A 21,446-nucleotide genomic window follows, 5' to 3' on the forward strand; every position below is an offset into this window, starting at 1 on the left:
CTGGTATGCTGGTAATGTGCAATATACCACAAAGATTATACTTTTCAATTCAGTTCTCCAGAATTTTTCAGTCAAGACCTGCAATTATTTTCTTAGCGACTTGTTGACCAAAATCCAAAAACTGCTCCAGCACTTACTTGTATTGATAAGATTTATCAGTGCAACTTCCACCTAAAAGGTATTTTACAGCCTTACAGTTTATCTTGTAATTGTATGTGTGGATATACCACAAAGATTATACTTTTCAATTCAGTTCTCCAGAATTTTTCAGTCAAGACCTGCAATTATTTTCTTAGCGACTTGTTGACCAAAATCCAAAAACTGCTCCAGCACTTACTTGTATTGATAAGATTTATCAGTGCAACTTCCACCTAAAAGGTATTTTACAGCCTTACAGTTTATCTTGTAATTGTATGTGTGGAATTATTGATTTTTAAATTTTGGATATATAGAAAATAAAGAATTGTGTGAGGAACTACGTCTTTGTAGAATGTTCGAAGTTTAAGAAAAACTTCTATGACTCACAAAGAAGACCTCAGGATAAAGTGATTGGAAAGACCTCAGATTGTTTATGATCTCATTCTTTATGATATTTCAAATGATTTCATGCTAATCACTCAGTGTGTTGTGAATATAAAGTTCCTCAGTTTTGTATAAATTTAGTGTCTTACCCTCCTTTGAAAGACAAACAGCCTTTAATGTGAACAGGCAGTTTTGTCAGGTATTAACAAGGTGGCTTAAAGGATTTTTCATTACTATATTTTTATTGACATCTGTGTTGAATTTATTTACATAGTGCATTTTCCATTTTTTGCGTCACATAGTTCTTAATTCCACCCTGAGTTACAATACACTGCTTTGTTTTCAATGTCCATTGAAAGGAAATTGGAAAGATTAAGTTTCTGATGCCCTGAGGGAAAGTATTGTTTGTTTCAAATATACAATTGTCTTGGAAAAGCTAATTAGGAATTAAAAATTGAACTAATCTTGAATGTTAATGTCAAGACAAAGAGAAAATTCCCCCTTATAAAATGTCTGCTGAAAACTTCAGCAGTATAATCTACAACATTTTTATTCATCTGTTTAAAATAAAAATTCTATTACAGGATAACATGCAATATTTGCTGTCAGAAGGAAGAAAACTAGAAGAAAAAAACTAGAGCTATTAGACAAAATGAACTACTCACTTTCCAGTTCCATCACTTCATGTGGGGAGTTAATTTCTCTGTCATGGCATGAAGAGTATTTTTTTAATATGTTGGTACAATGAGGAGTACATTCTTGCCCAGCACAGTTTCTGCAGTGAGTTCTCAGTCCTTCAGAGAGAAATAAAAATTTCAGAAAATGTACAGTTTCCTGCTGGGTAATTCTGCACAGGGAGGGACCCTACATGAACAAACTCTGACAGCCGCTGTGCTTATGTATTATTTTGGAAATGGTTCAAGTTAAATGAAGTTAGGTGAGGTAAGGAAACAAGTGTTTTTGTAATGTACTGCTTACTGTTACTTGTGCAGAGAATGAAAGATGAGTGGCCCATTAAATGACAAAGAGATTTGGCACATCAGAAAACACAGTGGAAGCCTTTAGTTTTGGTATGTCTACAAAATGATTTTGAGCTTATCCTTTTGTCAACTTGAAAAGTAGTAATATTTGATGCAATGCAGATTTAACAGTAGTGGTTTCAAAACATTAGTGCTGCAATACAGGTTCGATTGTTTCATTTGAATGTATTGAAAACATTGATAACATATTTTTGTCTCAGCAATTGCCTGCTTTCAGCTTAAAGACTAATGCATTTGAAAATGTGATGGCCAAGCATCAGAGAGAAGTCTCTCTTCTCCCTGAGGATCAAGATGAAGAAATACTGCATGCAGAATTAAATACTGTCATTTGTAGAAAAATATTTGTAACCAATCACTTTGTATTACTGTCTTGCTGGTGGGTATTTTGACAATGTCACATTTTGTATCAGTTGCACCTAGATGCAGAAGTTCTGTATTACATGTTGCTTTTCCCTTGGCTGTTTAGGGGAGGATGGGAGAAAAAAGTTTTCTAAGTTTTGTATGCCAACTCTCATAATTGAAAAAGTGCTGCATAATGGGAACACTAGTTAAATTTTACATATATTTAGAGTTATTACCAATCTCTTATAAGCAGTTTAAAAAATGAAAGAATGCACTGTAGACTAAGTGGCATTTATAGTCTGAGTTGAGACCAAAGTTCTGTATAGTCCTTCTCTGAAGAATACCTCAGTGTCCCTTTTTCCATTCACAGTATATGAAACCCATACCTTGTGAGAATAGCCTACATGTTGATGCCTCTCTTCAGAGATTGAAGGCTCCAACTCAATTATTTTTATCATAAGTTTCACATCATGTTGTCTAATTAAGCAACAGCACTGACAGGAAAGGTATTATGTGTGAATCTGTTTTCTCTGATATGAAGTGTTTGGTAAGAAGAAAATGAAGATAAAGTGACAGATCAGTTTTTCATGCAGAGTATCAAATGGAGATTTACATTGTTTCTTGCCCATTTTAAAGCTTTTTATAATTAATTGTTTTGTAATGGTTGGTTGTGCCAGTTGGGGACTCTTTTTTCCCCTCTTACTTTATTCTGCCATATTTAAGATTTTTTCAACTATTTACCAGAATTAGAACTAGAAAAATATGCAGACATACCATAGCAGAGTTTTATGTCATTGTTTCTAAGAACAGAAATGGGAAGACAGCGAATTGTGTAGGAAGGTCAGTCTCAAGTGCCTTTCATACCTATTTTGCCTGCTGCAGCAGTTGAGATTTGTATTCTTTCTTTTGGGGATTGTTCAAGCCAGGTTCCCTAACATGCACCATCAAAGTCTTGTCAAATAAAGGAGAAGCAAAATCTTTGGAGTTTGATAGGGCTTTGCAGAATTCCTGAGAGAAATTACTTTTCTAAAATTATAACCTAATTTTTTCAGTGCATTTAAAGTCATTATTGTAATACCATGATTCATTATTTTCTATCATATAAAATATGAGAACAAGAGCCTTTTCATGTTGTTTTTCTCCTTGCACTTTTAAGAGTTAGCCCAGTTAAAGAGTATCCATTAAGCTCAACTATTTTGTAGTTACTGCATCCAAATTTATTTCTGTGTGGATGTATACATATACTTGTATATGTATATCAAACTATATCTACTCATCATTAGGATATATTCATCTAATAATAGTTTCCCAGTTCTACATATATGTTAGTGAGCAATGAGCATTCTAAAAATGAGTTGAAATTTTTTTTAGATGGTTTAATGAACTGTGAATAACTCATTATTTATGACTGACTTGATAACTGAAAAAGCTACTTGAAGAATCTGGATTTTTCCACAAAGAACCATCTCAGTTACTAGCAAGATTTTTCACACAATAGTTATGGACTTCATATGTTAAAGTCAAAAATTATGCCTTAGTCCTGTCTTGCCTTGGGAAAGGGTGAGCAAGATGAGGTTTTATTTCCAGGGTTTATCTTGTCAAAATCAAAAGGAATGAAACTGGCTCCATGCACTGAAAAAGTGAGCACAGCTGCAGGGATTCTCCATGGGGAACAGGTATTGCCTGCAGCAGGAAGATGGCAATGCAGTACATGGCAGAAGCCTTTGTTGGGTTTGATGCTAATTTTGGTCAACTCCCTTTGCAAATGGTTCATTAGTTCAACTTTCAGGGGGCTGCAGCTTCTTGTTTTGCTTCTAGGATTTTCTGCTCTCTTAACAGGATGAACTCAGAGGTAAAACTTATGGTATATTAGTCCATTTTATGAATGTATTTTCCTGTAATGAGGATATGAGAGTCTTCTGGGTTTACATCAATGAATTTTTCTCAAGAATTATGTGATATATCTGGGAGAACTTGGAAAGGCTACTCAGTTCCTTTTTCATCCTGGGAGCAGTTTAGCAAGGTATTACCAACATTTGGTGGCTATCAGAATAAGATAAAAAGGGAAAAATCTGAAATGTAGAAAGGGAAAAATCCAAACTCTAGAACTCCTTTACCTGCTTTTGCTTTCTTCTTCATGTTTCCTTTTTTACCATTTTTTCTGCCTGTTTTCTGGGACTGGAAATGTGGACAACATCAGAGAGGGAAGAGAATGTCTGTGATATTGTCAGCAGTAGATATTAAAGTTATAGGAATCTACTGCATGGTTTCTTAGTAAGACTGATGCTTTAGAAGATGACTGAGCCTGCAGGGCCAGGTCTGACCTACCTGTTTGCCTCTTCCAGCATTGGCACTGTGACTCCAGAGGTCCTCTTCTGGGAATGGGGGAGGGGGAAGCTCAGTCAGAGGGTGTAGAGAATACTGGGGAGACATGGCTGCACTTCCAGGAGTTTCACCAACACTTTTGTAAAGCATTTCAGAATTAGGAATGGCACACTGCCTGTTTAACAGAATAGTCTTCATGTAAGATGAGGGTTTGTAACTTTGATCTGCCATGATACATGGTGTTGAGAGTGATGGAAGAGTGTTGGTTGGGGTAGTGTTTCTGCAGCAGTAAGAGGTCAGTCTGTGTCATAGCCTTCATGAAAGAGAGAGAGAACATCAATATCTATTACCAGGAAGTGTATTTGTTATGTCACTCTGGCAACTCTCACCTGAAAGAAAAAAGCCTTTGAGGATTTCTCCTGACATTTCAGCAGCTTCCCAAAGCTGCTGAAATGCTGAGGTGTTTCCACCACTTCTTTAAGCCCACATAATTGACCTCTGTGAGAATAAAATTCAGCCTCAAGGAAGAAGATAGGAGCACAGACAGTGAAGCCTGCAAAAGAGTGAAAACTGAAGTAGTCTGTATTTCTAATATCCAAATCAAAGTCATATGAAAAATATGTTTCTGGTGGCATTTCACAGAGCCTTTCTTTATGCATTAGAATAGCAATGCTTAACGTGGGCAGTACTTTGAAGGTTCAAATGTGCATAAAACCATGAAGCTAGACAAAAGTGAAGAGGAAATGCAATGCTTTAAAATTGATAATTTTTACAATAATCAAAAAGGGGTTAATGTTTTCTGTTGATTTTGTGTCATCACAGTATAACAGTAGTTGGCACAGGTTTTGGCAGAGATCATTCCCCATCTTGCTGACTATTGTAAAAATAGTCAGGAATATATCTGTTTAGAGAGAAGTAGACAAATCAAACTTACTCTGTGATTTGAAAGAGGTACACTTTTTTTCCTAGTGGTCAGAAATATACTGAATAGTAGAACAGGGTAAGTTTTCTTGCTCTTGAGGTATCTGTGCTTTTGTGAATGTAAGCACATCAAAGTGGAGTGTCTCCTTTCATAATATTGTGATCAAGAGAAAACATTGTTTTCTTTCTTATGTCAGACTTACACTTTAGGGTCTCAACCTCCTCTCAACTTTTATCTTCCAGCATAGGCTTTACTACGACAGGGGTTGGGCCTTAGTTCACTTGTCATTATTTGTGTCTTGGAAGTATTCTGGCTCACATTGGAGAGAGGAAAATGGGTGGATTTAATTACTGGAAAATCACAGCTTCTGGTAAAGGCTTTTGAAAACTAATTATATGATATTTTTAAAAGTCTAAACACATAGACCTTATGCAAGCTCCCTGATTTTTGGGCTTACCACTAAAGTGCTTCCTCATGTATGAATACCATTTTTTGTATTTCCTGTTATCTTTTATTCAATTTGGGATTGGTTAGAAGGTGACCTATATTTGCTTCATGTGAAAAAAGTTTGTTTGAGAGGGGAGTATATATCACGTTTTGGGGCTGTGTTCCTCTGAAAGTTGGGCTACATTGCTCAAATGGTAAACAAGTTCAGCATGTTCCAGCAGTTGAAATACACTGACAGGGAGGAGGAAAACATCTCTGTGGTTTATGCTTATTTATATCTGTGTTTGGAGGTAGATAATTTGTCTCTCAAGTTGCCTGCCAAAAATAAATGCAGAAAATTGCTAATGTATTTATTTATTCTATGGTGGCACTTGAACAACTGATAACATAGCTCTGCTGTATTGTACAAAATGGTGCCTGATGTCCCTGCTACAAAGTATAGTAGAAAAGGCATATAAAATACATGCTAAGTCCATGACTTTTTTTCCAGTGGGTTAGCTTTTCAGTGCATTTTCTGATTGAATGTGCTGAAGCCAGTGCTTTCACACACAAGATAAGGTAAAAAGGAGGCACGCACAGGCACATTTGATAAGGCAGGAGAGAAGTGAGAAGGGAAGACATGAATGGAATGAGGCTGACATGAGGAGATAAAGAGGGATATAAGTAAGTGGAGCAATAGCACAGCTGAGCAGAGCAGTATTGTAGAAAACCCTATGATGATATCATCATTGTAGAAATGTTTAGGATGATATCACCATTGTTAGAGTCTGATGCCTACATTTGTTACTACCATTACGAGTTTTTATCATGCCAAAATGGCTACTATTTGAACTACAGCTCATAAAAAAATATTGCTTAAAAAAATATACTACTTTGAATATACAAAGAGATAATTAGTGCTATAGAGTATTTAGTGTGGCCTCCCACTCGGTGGCAGCTCTTTCATCCTCCTGGCATTTAAACATTTAAACACGATACTGAGGGTAACAACAGAATTTGACTCAAAGTTTACAGCGATGTTTCTTTCCACTTACACCAAGTGTATATGTCCTGTTTGGTTCATTAATGTTCACAGTGCCCTTGACAGGATCCAGCTGAAATTTTTACCTGTAAGAAACAGTTTCATATTTGTTGAAAGCATTTATTTTCCTTTCTCACATATATCTCTCATATCCACATGCAAAAAATCTCTTGATATGTGTGTTCTCTCTCTCCAAGATTTGCTCTTCCAAACTTCTTGTCAAAGTATGGACAATCACAGATTCAGCAGCTGAGGTTGGATATTTTTCAATAATTATGTGACAAGGAATAGTAACTGTAGGTAGGTATGCTAAAATGAGGTAATCTAATCTTATGCTTCAAGAAGTAGGATGATTGCCACAGGGACCAAGAGGAATGCTTTCCTCAATATACTGCATTGTTTACTATAGTTGCACTGAAGGAGTTTTGCCTTCGAACTATTGTGCAATGGTCACAGCCAAAGGCTGAGCACAGGCTTGATGGACCAGCAGCTTAATCTAGTCTGTCAAATTTCTGCTTCTGGCAATTCTGTCTCTCATGGTAACATCCCTGTATTTTTGGCCAATGTTTGTTCTGTTGCATAAATACAACTACACTTTTCTGGATGTTTCTTTATTCTCTTCTTTGTTGTTCTTAGACATTTGGGGTTGTCTGTAATCCTAAATGTCAAATGCATCTTGCTGTCTCCTGTATAGTTTTCTAATACCCCTCTTGCCTTCTGTTCTCTTACTTGTCTTCTAATTGTCACTGCACAAGAAAAGGATCATGCTTGAAATTTCTAATTTTCCATTCATTAGTTTAATCTTATTCATTGCATCTTAGTATGAAAAGTGGCTACCAAAGATTTAAAATCTCTCAAATTTTAGACAATCAATTCCAAAATAAACCCCTACTACTTCTTTCCATTATCGGTTGATGAATATTCAAAATATTGAAGACAATTGTAGTTGGATTTTATAGTAAGTTTAAATCCATTTCATAATATATATAGTTCTTATGGTGTAAAGACTTCTTGTTGCATTGCTCAGATGTATAGCTAAGATACAAAAATTAGCTTTTGTTCTGCAGTAGAACAACAACTGTTAGACACATGCAGTGCTATCACTGATGTAGCTGCTTAGTTAATGCATGTTCTGTTATTCAGGGCTATTTCCAAAAGATAAATGGCTAGATACCAAGATAGATGAACAGAAATGAGCTTTTAAATATCAAGTCTATTTTCCAAAAAATAGTTCTGGCTGTCTGAAGAATGGCTTCAATCAGGCAAAAATGTGCTTTCATAGTGCAAGAAAATATTATCTGGCAGAAATTCATATTTTTGTTATTTTAAAAAATTATCTACAACTTTTAAGTATCTATATCAGAATATTATCTTAATTGTAATATTAAGATAAAAGATAAAAATGTGCTATTTACCTAGGTAATTAAAGAAAATTATGCAAGCATTCTGTAACTTCAGGGAACTTGGTAAAGCACCCTACATAGCCTATAATGAGATGGTGTGGGCTCAAGTGCGTGAGGATTAAATTACCATCACATCTTTGCAACACAATTCTGTATCATGTGTGGTCCTTGGAATTAGGCTGCAAGGCAGGACAGTATAGTTAAAATTCTGTTGTATTGTGCAACTCTATATGATAGGGCTTTGTATAAAAGATATGTTTCTATAATTATCAGATGTTGAAAAAATCCATAGAAGTCTTCTGTGTTAGTGTTATGTATGTAAATGACTTATTTATACACAATATCCATTACATTTTTGGAACAGGTTTCCTATTGTTCTTGATTTTTTCTTTTTTTTGTCTTGTTTTGTCTTGCTATTATACACATTTATTTTCTTGTTGTAGCATATTAATTTTTTTACTTGACTAGGCAAGTGTGTAGCTAAGCATAGTGAATGATGGTCAGTGATAAATTAATATCCCCTGTAATCTTCCCATATGCCAAGTGTCCCTGTGGAAAAATTTGGGATATTTCTGTTTCTAAGGCAGCTTTAGCCGTGGGCTAGATCCTGTATGGAAACTTGACCATCTGGGTAGGTCTATAGGATGCTGATTCTGCATGTCCTGACTAATGACCCCTTATCTTGGCCTCTCACATGTTGGCAGAGCCTGCTAATCTGGGGCCTGCCCTAGGGTGTTCAAGGCCCCCTCTCTTATGTCTACATGCTGCAGGGGACAGGGGCTGCTTCCACCAGCTTTCCCCTGTTGGATTTTCTGTGGCCAGGGACTAGATCTGATGTGCATCTTTGCAGAGCTGGGACAGTCTGTGGGTGAATATGTCCATAGAAATGACTGGGATCATCTCTGAGGTCTTCTGTGGATAACTTAAACCTCTTAAAGGATAACTCAAGACCATGTTATGTTTCCCTTTAGCTAAATTTGTAGCTATTTGCTGATTAGAGTTCACTTACAATGTAAATAAGTGTTAACACTGATTTTTATGTGTCTATACAGAACTGACTAGGAAAACAAGCATTGAGCAACTTGTACATAGTTAGCTAACATCAAGTCGTCATCTCCCTCTTGATTTGTCAAATTCCTCAATCCTCCACTTTCCCTGATGGCAACTTTCCCTCTCCTTTGTGTATTCCCATGGATAGTCCGTGATCATATGTGTTCATTTAGAAAATTATCCCAGACCTTTGGTCCTGTGCAGGGCCAGGAATTGGACTTCAATGATCCTTGTGGGTCCCTTTCAACTCAGGATATTCTGTGATTCTTACAACCTACTTTTTACATTTTTCTCTGTAAGTGTGACTCTTTCCTGCCTTCTCATCTTTCCCTCATTTGAGATACCATTCAGTCAGAGGCAGTTTAAAGAGGAAGCAGAATTCCAGGAGGAATGTATAAGGTTCAGAAGTTTTAGAAGTACTGAGTGTTGGCCTAGTTCTGATGCTAATTACAATTTCTGATCTCATAGGTATCAGGGTTGGCATAAGTGAGCATTTTGAAAAATCCCTCTTGGAAGGGTTAAACTGCTGAGGTTTATTGTGCAATGTTTGTTCAACATACTCTATTCACTGTCAGATGAGAAGCTCTTTTGCCTGATTCCTGTTGATTTGACAAGGATTCTTGTTTTTCACCAGACTACAAATACAGCCTTAGGGACATATTGTCTCTCCCAGAGGGTATCTTGAAAGGAATCATAAATCTATAGAGAATCAGCAGTCAAACCTGAATCCTGCACTAAAAATGTTGGAGTAGGGGTGAGTAGATGACTCGCCCCATTGTGTTTGAATTCAGATGTGACTGTTCTCTACATTCTGTTCTCCTGATATATTTGTCACTAAACATTTTCTAATAAAATATGACATGATGCCATTATGACAAACCATGAATGCCTGGACTTAATATGCAGGATTTGCAGGAAAACCTTGTACTTTGAGAAAGTGAAGAAAACCCTGAAGGCTTAGTTCCTTCTGCGCACCTGTGAATTTCCTTTTCATGTAGCGTGTCATGTTGTTGATAGCTTTGGTTTGCTAACAGGCTGATAAGATTACCAGACATTTGCATTGTATTACTTACTTACTCTTCAGTGTGATTGTGGCTGCAAAGCTGAAAATACAGTGTTTCAACATGAAATACCAGTACTTTGTGACTCCATAGATATACACAGCTAAAGACCTAAAGTTTTCCACAAAAGAGATGTGATTGCCTAATTCACCATGGAATTGTTTACTTATTGCAGAATTGCCTAACAGCTGGTGAATTTTAAAAAGATAGAGAAAAGGTTTTACACCACAGGCACAAAACAAAATATAGCTAACATTTCAAAAGAATAATATATTCTCTCTTCCATGTCCCTCTTGGCCAGCATCTGACTTGCGTGTTGTGACTGATGTCCCCTAAGCAGTTATACCCTGTCATATTGCCAATCAGGCTACAGGCCAAAACTGAGCACTGTCCAGATCATCAGGAAAGAGAAAATTATTATGAAAAGATCTAGTCTTAAAAGTGGCTTAGAAGGTGTTAAGAATAGACATAAGATTTTTTTAATCTATTTGCCAAGTATTGCTACTATTTTTCCCACCAGTGTTTTGTATTATTGGGTAAGTGTGATTTTATTTAAAATAAAAATAAAATTAAGGGTTTAATTATCATAAAATTTTAATTAAAAACTAGACCTGCCTGAGACTGACCACATTCCACAATTCTTGTTGTTGTTTTTTCTTTATCCTAGAATGTGTTTTGATGTTCACTGCCAAGGGAAGAGCAGAAGACACATTACTGTGATAATGTGAGAATAGACTGGTCAGACAAAACAGTGAAGTATATTTAATACAGAATAATCTGGTAGCACTATCTCTGTGAATTATTGATGATCTGAAGGAGATACAAACTGAAAAATACATTATCTCAGAACTCAGTAGCAGTTGTAATTTCATACTTTCACAAGTATTCACAAAGAATTACTTTTCTTTTTGCAATGGCATAGGATGATTTTTAGATTTGGTAGGAATATTTCCATTTGTTCAATCAGTACTGGAAGGATTTGGATAAGTGTAAGTATCATTCTCATTTAGCTTCTTCTTGAACAGAATATAGCAGGAACAATCCCTGTTTAATTCAATATCAAATACTCTTCATAAAAACACAATTTTTTTTATTTCATCCTGCACACCTTGTGCTTTCCCACTCTCCCTTCTGCCTATCCCCCCCAGTTTTCTCAAGAACTTCTTTTAAGGCTTAGGGTAAGATAGGAGGAGGCAGCATTTAATATTCTTTTTAAGCATTTAGTTGTTCATAAGGGGGACTAAGTTGACTATTGTTGACATTTGAAGATCAGGAATGTGCCCTTGTCTCTTCATTTTCAAGTATCAATTGGCACCAGCAGCAAAGGAGATGAAGGGATCAGCCTTTCAGGCATTGGAAGTGACAACTTCAAGAAGCATCAGCTGAGGCAATTCTATCACCAATTTAGCATTCGTTTGAGCATTGAAGGTGGCTGAAGAATAGCATTTGAAAACAGATATAAAATCGGTATTTTCCATTAATATTACACAAATTTCACTGCATCTTTGACAAGTGACAGGATCCTGCCCTGTGCTATCCTACTCAGAACTATGAAAGTCACTTTTCTTAGCTGATATGATTGGAGTAGAATATAGGTCAATTGATTTTTGACTTCCAAGGATTGTTTTATGGAGGTGGCTGCTCTATAACTGGCATGTGAGGAATAGTGAGATAGTGTCTAAACTACCATGTCCAGCTCACAGCTTTGGATGTGCAAGTATGGCACTGAGAAAGAAGGAGGCAGAGGAAAGGATTAGAATTAGATGATCGACAGGTAGATCATAGTAGGTTCACTTCATACTCTGGCAGTCATATGAAAACACTCTCACTATATGAATACAGTCTCACTAGCAAGTTTCGTCAGAAACTCCTCAAGATAAAAATATCCTCACTTGGAATTTTTGGAATTACTGGGATAGGAGCACTAGCCATTTCAGAGACAGATAAGATGCAGAATTCACACTAACTGACCTTTTAATCTGTCTGATCACAAATTTTGTTAGCTGTGAAGAGGCATATTCAGTTTAATTTGTTTGTAGATACATCAGACTCAGAAATATAGCATGGAGTTCCGCAGACCTGGTCTTAAAAGTCAATACACTATAACCTTTTTATCCTCATGACTTCAGTAGACATATTTTTGTGTGAGCATACAGTGGTAGACACTTCATGAACAGATTGAGGAAAGAAACATTAGTCATGGAAATGTAAAGAAAACATTGATAGGTTGTAACTGAAAAGTCACAAAACAACTCCATGAATGTAGCTGTTAACTTAGATATTGCTGAATAAAGGAATGATGAATAAGTTGTAATACTGTAGCCATTTAAGATACTAAATAAAACGTGAAATATTTTAAAAGAGGTCCTTAGAATTTATCTAGGTAAACAGTTTGATAATAATGCAAATAATACAGAAATCCAGAAACAATTACTCGACCAAAATTTCAAGATCTTGAATGTGTTCTTTTAAGGCTTGGAGAGAGTGCTGGTATTCCTGGAATTTTTAGTCAAAGTTCTAGATGATTAAAATAAAATAACAACATCTATACAAATTCATCTAAAAATGCTCCTGTTGTTTATATATGTAAAGGGGTATGTTAGTATAAAGACCCTCTCCATGACTAAATGTAAATTATACATAAATATCTCGTTTAATCAGTCATTGAACTTACATAAACTTATTAAAAAAACCAACCCCACACACGCACACAAAAAAAACAACCCAAAAGCAATTACAAACCCCACAAAACATTTTGAGAATTAACCTATTGTCTCTTAATGGACCTGAATAATCCAAGTTACTATCCAATTTTACAAGAACTGAAGGTGTGTATTTTGCAGATTCAGAGTATTTCTTTTGTGCTTCTATCAGTAAATGTAAAGTGTTGATAATAACTCCAAAGCATTGAATTCAATTGTATGTAACAGTAACTTTATAAGAAATCAGAGAAAATTAGATGATTGTTTTGCTTTCTTCATTATCACTATTGGTGGGTAATTTCTAATCAGAGTAGGTGGTATTTTTGTAAGAGAGATGGACTTTAGAAGTTTTGTAAATAGGTTTGTGCATATGTGATTATTTTTATTTCCAAAAAGTTGAAACAGCCTTTTTTTCCTTCTTCCCTTTGTCAAAGCATCAAACGTTGAAAACCGCCTGCATCTATTTTCTCTCTTTTTTTGTCAAGTCCTATTTGTTAAAATAGTGCAGTACTCTTTTCCTTTATCTTTGGATGGAAGAAGGAATTTTATGTGGCATTTCATGGACTGCTGCTTTTTCTAAAGGTTTCCAGCTTAGTTCCTCTCACTGGTAGACAGCAGGGGGTTCTCTAGCTATGCTTAAGATTGTTAGTAGTACCTTTCTGTTAATGTCAATTTGATATCACTCTGTGATTGGAGTGACGTGGAAAGCAAGCTCTGCTGAATAAACCCTTATTAAGGTGACATATTTTTCTTTTATTCTGAAGTAAATATCTACTTCCAACTGTAAAAAGGCCATCAAATCTATAAATAGACTTATTTATTCTATAGTGTGAATAGGTAAACCAGATAAACATAAAAAATAAGCAAATATTTTCATTAACATATTTTTCTTTGCCGTATGTGTTCTAAACAACAGTGTTGAAACATTGATAGGAAGGCAGGTTTTTGTATGGCAGGTTGTTAAAATTGTAATCTTATATTATGCTAGTAAAGGAATATGCGAAGGATTTCTCACGCACGTCACCAGTTTCATACTTTAGGTTGCCTCAGTGAGGGGGGAACTCAGCTGCTTCCATGAAATAAGCTTTGTGAAATCAGATCCTAAGCAGTGCCAAAAAGTACCCATAATATCATAGTGACAGAAACTTATTTTGTTAACAGCTTTCACCTGGGGACCCTAAAATATTTGACATGCAGGAATAAACATGACTTTGTTCCTCCCATGCACATTGTGCAAGAATGCCAGTAAGCTTTCTTGTCTTCCTTTTAAAGATATTTAATGAAAATCAAGTTTAGGAAGCTGTTTTTTGAGAAGTGTTTGATTGACCATGGTGACAGAAGTCTATATTAACTGTTCATTAAAAAGCAAAGATTTGAGATTTGTGAGCATGTAACAGTAGAAGCTAGTCTGCACAGAGCCCCTGACAGGGTTAGGAAGCAAGTGTCTGAATTTTTCATTGCTTTCTTGAATTTGAAAGTCATAATAAATTCATCGTAGCACCATAGCATGTGGTTTGAATGTAGTCACAAAGCCTTCTTTCTCCTGGAAAATGTCTATTAAAATCATTGACATAGATTCAAGGGGTTTGAGGTAACTTTATGGTAGAATGAATTGAACAAGACTGTGAAAATCTTTCTGCAGCAAGCTCTATGTAGATTACACTGTGGAATATCCTAATTTCTGCCACTAAAACATGGCAAAATTGCATTGTTCATCCACATGCTGTCTCCAGAAATGTGTCTTGAGTAGATCTGGTAAAAGTCCTGTCTTTTTATGATTTTAACAAAATGGTGAAGACAGTGGCAGAACAGTGAGAAAACAAGTAGTATGTTTTCATACAGTTTGTTAGCTGAGAGCTAAAACCTCATGTTCAGTGTAGTTGTTTAAATAAACCTTTTCAGCTTCTCTTTTTTTTTTCCTTTATTTTTTCCCCTCTCTATTTCTGGTGACTGTTTCTTCCCTCAAGCCTGTTTTGTTAGCTAACTAGATTACCTGAACTTGAGGACTAACATGTAAATTCTCCCAGGGGGATTTTGTATAGAGCCACTTGACTTTCACAACCATGATCTGGTTCATTTGGTCCTGACCATGGAAGTCTCCTAGCTATGCTATAGAGTAACACAAAGCAGGAACAAGGTATAGCTTTTAGTATGCTTTACTCCTTCTTAGAAAAGCAACAGTGGAGAATACTAAAAGAGAGTAATATTGAACAGCTCAAACGTAACTAATCATTTCAGATGTCAGATTTACCATACAAATTGAACATTCCATAATTATTTCAAAATCACATCATTTAAGAGTATAAAATCCGTGTTTTATGGGTAAGAGTTAAGAGTAATGCAGTGAAACGAAAAGCATTCCAGGCCATATTTTGTTTATGCTTCTATTAGACTGGGGCCCTAGTTCTTCATACCATCATAGGTGATTTTAAATGTATATAACACTTAGAAAAATAGCTATATTTTTGTACGGCTCTCTCTCTACTCAATTAAATGATGACACTTGAAAAGCTTTTATGTTTGAAAGGTGTTATGTCAATAAAATTGAACAAGGTTCTTTCTTTTTCTATGAGATGTACTTAGTTTCTCATTGGTCTTAAAAGCAATGTAATAATGAAAGATTTAAAGTTGAAACTGAAGGTTCCTCTTTGTTTCCATTTCTTTATATTAAAATGGCTTTATATCTGTTTTGTACAATAAACCTAATACAACACAAAAATATCACCTTAGCCTTAAACTACCTTTTTTTCCTGAGATGCTGAAAAAATTAAGTAACATCTACAGCTAGTGGTTAGCCTGACATCTCAAGAGACCTGTCATCTCACTTGTCAGAACTTAGGGCCGTGGGGAGCTTAGCACAGCTCCTTGAATGCTTTTCTTAAGTGTATTCCACAATGTGTAGAGTGTGTTAGATGAATACATTTACTTTGGGCTTCAAGAATGCTTCTCAGCAGTACTTATGTGAATGCCTGTGTAATCTGGGTAATTTTCTCCATGTTCTATATTTTCAAATGCTGCATGTCAGGGAATAATATACATGAAAATATTTTGCATCTGTCACTCTTTTTACTTCAAAGAACAGCTTGAGATCTTTTGTAAATTTTATGTTGACAATTAGTGGTCTAGAAGACACTAAAATGTTCTAAAAATGGCCTGCAGAGATTGTTTTGAAATGGGAAAGACCCACGTGGGTAAAAAGATCCTAGAAACAAATCTGTTACTGGAGGTAAATGATGTGAAAACCTGTGAATAAATATACAGAGTACTTTCTCATGTTGAGCTATGAAAGGTAATTTGTGACTTTAAACTACAGAGTAGAGGTTTGTTATGTAAACTTAATGCTAGCTATAGCATAAATAGAAGTCTTATTAATATTTTCTTTTGTTTCTCTCCTCTTTACATATTGTTTCTATGACTTACTACATTCAGATCACTGTTACTTCTTAATTAGCAACGTGAATAAGATTTTAGGGGGACCTTTTGTTGATGGGAGGTTTTGAAATTTGTGTTTTTATGACTTTGTTGCACTGTTTGGAGTTATTTTTTACAGAGGGAAATGTGCTATTTGGTCTCTCATTTGTCCTTAGCTATGAATTACGTGATACATTGACAGGATATTTGTCGTTTGCATTATTCACATTTGTTTTATGTCTACTGTTTATTCTTCTAATCTGGTTTGAATGTGCTTTTTATCTTGAAAATGTGTGTATAACTTAACTTATATCCTTCAACCATGATTCACTTGCAATAAAGACAGAGTTATTGACTAGAAGATAAGTCATTATTAAAGACTAATTAGTAAATGCACTAATTTTGAAGACTCGAAATCTCTTTTCCATGGTATTTCTTTCTTAGATGTGCTTCCATCTTAACCTTTTTTTATGTAGAAATTAATTGGTGGAAAAAATGTTTTCTTAATGTAAATATTTAGAAGAATTTTCCTCATTTATTCATGTGTTTGAGGGTCTGCTTCAGTGTGTTAAAAAAAACCCAACAAGAATATTTTAAGCATTTCTCATAGAATAAAATTTGTGTTAATTTCTTTTAGTGTTTCCATTTTCATGTGAGATTTGCTAATAAGTTAAGTAAGGAACTTTAGTATTTTTTAATTCTGTCACAGGGTGAGACTGAAAAATTCCAAATAACCGGATTTTTTCTTATCTAGTTTTTCATTGCAAACATTTCTTGAAAAATAAAGTATTAACTGCAGTGTATGTTTCTCTTTTAGAAGGATGGTTATTTACAAGGTAGAAATTCTGTGTTAAATAGAAACAAGTGTTTTCAAAAAATATAGGAGATTTATTTTGGGAAGAGCAACATTTACAATACAAGTTAATCTTCTGCATGTTTCATTAATTCAGTGGGTGCTTATTGATCATATGCATCATATGATCATGGTAGAATGTATTATTCTCCTCAAGAGTGAAAGCTGCAAGTGCTGCTAGTGATACCATGTGCCTGTCATTGAAATAATAGTCATTCTGCCTTCCTTCCTTCCTCCTCTGCTCCTTTGTTCAAACCAATTGTCTTTTGTCAAGTTTTTATAGAGACCTGTAAATGGATCTACATAAATGTGCCGCTGTACCTCAGGCAGAGCCACATTAATTTCAGTGGAGCTCTGTATGGAACCATGTATCAACATAAATCTGCAAAGATCTACAAATATGTGCCCAACCAAATCAATATCCCAGATAGATATTCTAAAATGTTTCAAGTCTGAGTGTATAAATTGGAATTATAGGTTGACATATTTAGGGAAAACCTCAGTTTGGAGGCTGCTTCCAGGGAAAGCTGGACACAAAAGACAGAGTGAAAACCAATGGGCTGTTGCATTCAAGAGTGCTGACAGTATTAAAACAGACAAGATTTAGAAAGAAAAACCCCAGCCAAACCATTGTAAAACTAAAGATAATAAAAATATTCTTTGAATATTAGTCATACAAATTCTAAAACAAATGGAAACAAGGATGTGAGACTAAGGATGAGTATGGAGGAATAACTGAAACACATTATCCGAAAAAGATAAAGCTCTCTAAAAGGTGGCAAGATGAACCTGAATAAACACAACAAAATTAAGAGAAGGAAAAATGAGCGTATAAGTCTATCTTTAACAGGATGAGGAGCAGTGTATGGCATTGAGAAGGCCAAAGTGGTCTAGAACTAAGCTGAACCTAATTGGGCCCACTGGGGAGTGAGTCAAAACAAGACTCACTCAAAGCTAGAGGATTTTTAAACTAATTAGACGTATTTGCTCAGAAGTGCCTCCTGTGCACAGTCTCTAATGCACTAAAGGAACTTGAAGCTGTAAGGGATAAGGTAAGATCCAAAAACCTAAAGCAAGGCAAGCATTGTATCTGTCTTTGAGGGATGGAATGGAGTGGAAGGAGGAGGTAGAATCTAGCAGAGACTATCTTTCTACTTATCTGTGTGGGTTTTGGCTGTGGTAGAGTTAACTTTCTTCACAGTGGCTAGCATGGGGCTATGTTTTGCATGTGTGCTGAACACAGGGTTGAGAATGCAGAAATGTTTTTGTTATTGCTGAGCAGAGCTCACACAGAGCCAAGGCCTTTGCTGCTTTCCATACTGCCACACTGGCAATGAAGTTGGGGGTGCATGGGAGATTGGGAGGAGACACAGCTGGGACAGGTGACCCAAACTGACCAAAGGGATATTCCACACCATGTGACATCATGCTCAGTATATAAGGGGGGAGGAAGAAGGAGGAAGGAGGGACATCTGGAGTTATGATGTTTGTCTTCCCAAGTAAATGTTATGCACGATGGGGCCCTGCTCTCCTGGAGATGGCTGAACACCTCCTGCCTGTGGGAAGCAGTGAATGAATTCCTTGTTTTGCTTTGCTTGTGTGTGTGTCTTTTGCTTTCTCTATTAAATTGTCTTTAACTCAACCTATGAGTTTTCTAGCTTTTGCCCTTCTGATTCTCTCCCTCATCCTGCTGCTGGGGGAGTGAGTGAACAGCTGCATGGGGCTTGGTTGCTGGCTGGGGTTAAACCACAACAATATCATACATAAATTCTTTAGAAAAATATTAATTTTATAGACATACAAATATTAGCATAGTAAGATTTGATCAGGAAGTTACTGTGTGAAGTTAGTCTCATTGCTCTCTTTGACAGTGCAGCTCACCTAGTATTAAAAGAAAGCTTTACCTTTGCCTTGTCATGAATTTAGTGAGGTTTTGGTGTTGAGGGAACTGGATGACATTATTCTATACTGTAGAGGGGCAAGGTAAGAAATAAATTATTTTTATACTCATCTAGGATAAGACAAGGTATAATTAGTTTAATTGTCAGTGAAGACAATGTTAGGAAAAATCTGTAACTGCATGATGTACTGGGAAAAGCTAAAAACCTGTGAATCATCTCAATGGAAGTATCTAACTATGAATGAGACAAACTTGTCAGCATTATCTAGACCAACTTGCTTCTTATTCAGAGCAGGCAACTTCATCATAACCAAAACCCCTTTTCTAGTCCAACACTTGCATGATTACTCTGATTTACATAGTCTATGACTTCTGTCTATTGAGAGATAATGCAATCAAATAATTACTAACTGCAATCTTCTTTACCTTGGATGTGTTGTGATTTAGACTTCAGCACTTAATCAAGCTGACAGAATTGAAAAAGAAATAGGTAGGGGACTGCCCATTTCAGTAGGTCCAGTTATAATTAAAAGTTTTGAAGTTGAGTTTTTCCTTCTAGTAAACTTTGATTCTAAGTGCAAGAAGCATATTGTGACTTAGGAAAACCAGAAGTCTGAATTTGAAAATGTAGAAAATGTTTGCCTTTATGTCTACTAAGAGCTGTAGAGTTCTGAATGTTAGGTCTAATTTCACCAGCTTGATGAATTTCAGTCAGTATTTGATTTTCCAGAGAAGATTTCTTCAGGAGGTGTGCATGCTCATACAAGTTCAATACAGTTGATATGTGTACTGCATCATTATTTTTGGAGTCCCATGGATACTCCCTCCTTGAAGTATAAATAAATAGGAATCTCAAAGTATGCTTTGATTTCTTATTTTGCAGTAAATTCAGCCCAATTAACTGAGGACTGTTAGAGCCCCATGGAATTCAGACTGACTGAAATTTAGAATTCAGAGTAGACTGAAATTTAGAAATGCCTGGGTTTTTTTAGTGAGGAGTACTTTTCCATGGTCAGTAACATTTTGCGGTGCCGTGGGAATTTTTTTTTGTTTGAAAATTGCCCACAAATGTCACATAGGCTTAAAGGATACCAGTGAACTTAGTAACTGTGGATGCTTCAGAAGCTGAGATGATTTCTAGGCCTGCTCTGTTCCATGCATGTGACTCACTAGACAGAGTTTTAAGGGAAAAATTGTTTGTGTCTGCTAGTAAAGAAGTAATGCTGCAATTACATAGCACTGGCTTGTACAGGGAAATAGCAGGTTGTTGTCAATTTTGTGTATAATACAGTTTTCTCTCTTACTTTTACATGATAAGTTATGAGGAGCAGCTGAGGTCACTTGGCTTGTTCAGCCTGGAGAAGAGGAGAAAGAGGGGAGACTTCATAGCAGTCAACAGCTTATTCACAAGGGGAAGTAGAGGGGTAGACACTGATCTCTTTTCTCTGATGATCAGTGAAAGGACCTGAGGGAACGGTATGAAGCTGTGTCAGTGGAGCCTTATGTTAGATATTAGGAAATGGTTCTTCACCTGAGGTCACTTGGCTTGTTCAGCCTGGAGAAGAGGAGAAAGAGGGGAGACTTCATAGCAGTCAACAGCTTATTCACAAGGGGAAGTAGAGGGGTAGACACTGATCTCTTTTCTCTGATGATCAGTGAAAGGACCTGAGGGAACGGTATGAAGCTGTGTCAGTGGAGCCTTATGTTAGATATTAGGAAATGGTTCTTCACCCAGAGGGTGTTTGGTTTGAGTGGACTAGGGGTGAACTGATCTATCAGAAAAGAAAGGTAACTCATTCTCCAAAAAGTAGTGTGTGCCCCCATTGTACTCCTTTTGGCATCCTGGTCTGCAAGGCTCACCTCCCCAGCTCCCTCCATCCTCTCCTCCTTCCCTCTCTCTCCCCAGTTTTATCATCCTAAAGTACTGTCATCACAATATATTGCTCTGGGCTTTTTCAACTTGTGTGTCTCTAAGTTTTTGTAAATACATCCTGCATACAAACAGCTTGTTTTATTCCATTTGGAAATTTCTATTCTGTACTGAGGGAATCACAGCTAATTGTTAGAGCAAGGACTGCAGTGCACCTAGTTCCCCTAGATGGAATATTTGAAATGTCCCCACAGCAACTAGCAAGAAAAGAAGGTACTTGCTGCTGTCACTGCTTATCATGGAGGTCGGGCTGTCTTCCTGTATATCATCTGATACACTCTCTCCTGCATGTCTTTTTCATGTTTAACATGAAACAAAGTTTTATATGGGACATTGTAATATGATAAGCAAAAGTGTTTTTTCTGAATTCTGACAGCATGAATTAAAATTTGCTAGCATTTAGACTGACTTTAAGAAGAAATGTGCATATCTGAATGTATAGGAGGCTAAACTTACTCAAAGATAATAAGGTGAAGTTGCTTGTTTTGTGTGATATTATTTCAGGGAAAAAATCAAT

The 21,446-nt window shown here is 36.1% G+C and overlaps 1 protein-coding gene across 1 annotated transcript in view; it reads left to right on the forward strand.

Moving 5' to 3' along the window:
* Positions 1-21,446, forward strand: part of LOC103804767 (fibroblast growth factor 14) — a 95,998-nt gene that overhangs the window by 8,909 nt on the left and 65,643 nt on the right. The window lies entirely within an intron of this gene.

This window comes from Acanthisitta chloris, unplaced genomic scaffold, assembly GCF_000695815.1.
Source record: "Acanthisitta chloris isolate BGI_N310 unplaced genomic scaffold, ASM69581v1 scaffold7116, whole genome shotgun sequence".
NCBI lineage: Eukaryota > Metazoa > Chordata > Aves > Passeriformes > Acanthisittidae > Acanthisitta > Acanthisitta chloris.